Below are 2,088 nucleotides of genomic sequence, written 5' to 3'. Positions count from 1 at the left end.
TATGTCCTATAAACAGTGAAAACCAGCGGATTTTGGTGGGACAAGTTTTAAAACAATAGGAGAGATAAGGCAATTGTCGGTGACGAGTGTCAGTGCGATTGAATTAATGGTTGAATTAATATGTTACACTCCCTGGCTGTCGACATGAAATTCCTAGGGTCAAACTCAATATTATTTATAAAAACCATAATTACCGAGGGATTTTGATGGGAGACATTTTAAAACGTTCTTAAAGTGAAAACAGACATTATTGAGGAGTATCATAGTCTCTGAATGAATACTTTCAAAATACGCCATTTTTTGGGTTGAAAGTAAGCGAAGACTGAATTTTCAATATCAGCATTATGTCATATGAACAGTAAAAACCAGTGGATTTTGATGGGACCGGTTTTAAAACGACAAGAAAATTAAGACAAATATTCGTGACAAGTGTCAGTGCAACGGAGTAAATAGTTTTAAAAATGTGTTACAGTTGCTAATGAGTTAATCAAATTTCCATTTTCATACTCAAAATTATTTCTAAAAACCATAATTACCGTGGGATTTGGACGGGAGACGTTTCAAAACTTAGGTGTATTCAAAAAGAACATTATAGCGGAGTTCCGTAGCCACAGAATGAATACTTTGAAAAATATCCCATATTATGTGTCTGACAGCAAATGCTGATTTTTCAATATCAACGTTATGTCATATGAACAGTAAAAACCAGTGAATTTTGATGGGACCGGTTTTAAAACGACAAGGAAATTAAGGCAATTATTCGTGACTAGTGTCAGTGCGACTGATTCCATGGTTTAAGAAATATATTGTAATCCGTTGCTGACAAAAACAAATTTCCAATGCCATACTCCAAATTATTCATAAAAAGCAATAATTACAGAGGGATTTGGACGGGAGACGTTTTAGAACGTTAACATAAATTGAAACAAACATTATCGTGGACCTTCAGTGCGACGGAATTGAAAATTTCAACAATGTTCCATGCTCTGTGCCCGTCACATTGCAAAGTGTCCGTTTAAACTCAACAAGTGAGCGTGGAAACCACACTTCCGGTCGGATTTTCATGAGGCACGTTTTAAAACGTGCAGAAAAATGACAATTAATTATTTGGAGACAAAGTTCGACAGAATAATAGCTACGTTAATGCCACATACGTGGCTACTGCGACAGCGCACGATGTATTCGTCGTAGGCGTGTGACATTTCGTCATAACATGCAGATTGTCACTTCATGCATTGCAATAGGGATATGTGAAGTTCGAAAGGAATAACTCCGAAGTCGTACTCGCTCTTTTCCTTCGTAATTCCGCAATCAGACAGTGAAATGCATCGGAAATATTGACAAACGAAGTAAGTCAAAGGAAAATTGATTTGCCAAAAGAGGTAATTGTAAGAATGCCGAAACAACAAATACCACGTTTCAGGAAATAGCAAAGTTAGGTTTAAAACTTGGACGTTACCGTAGAGAGTGGAATTAATCCACAGAACAATGTACGAAAAACTAACAAAGGGAAAGTTATCGATCGGCGATGTGAAGAGTACATCTTTTCCCTTGCACGTCCGCATTCACGAATACACGTTCCTGCGGGAAAGACACATCATTTCCAATCCCGAAGTGGCGTGTGGTAATTTAAGTAATACGTGTAACGCGCTACGTCGTCACAATGTTGTAGGGAACGGTAATTCATTTTCACAAAAGTCATTCAAAATCAGCCTTCTCACACACAGAAAATCGCAGTCATCAATTTCCAGAATCGCACGCTAGACCAGAAATATCCTGCGACTCGAGTATGGAAAAGCCAGCCTCACTCGACAATCCCTCCCGTCGAGGCGTAATTTTTTTTTCACCAACCTTTCGCAATCCCTGCCCAGGAATCAAATTCACCACATTCCCCCCCAGAATAGGCACAGAAAGCGCACGGAGTGAAACGAACGGGGCGAACCGAAAACCGTAGGAGCGTCAAACGGAGTCATTCCATTTCCTTCGAATATCACGACTCGCGGCGCAATCGGAATACTCTCGCGACATTCAGCCCCCGCCGGAAAGGGGAAACGATAATCGAGTGCCGCCGTTTGTGGAATAACGGCA

The sequence above is a fragment of the Ischnura elegans genome, unplaced genomic scaffold, assembly GCF_921293095.1.
Source record: "Ischnura elegans unplaced genomic scaffold, ioIscEleg1.1, whole genome shotgun sequence".
In the NCBI taxonomy this organism is placed as follows: Eukaryota; Metazoa; Arthropoda; class Insecta; order Odonata; family Coenagrionidae; genus Ischnura; species Ischnura elegans.
This window is presented reverse-complemented; position numbering follows the sequence as displayed.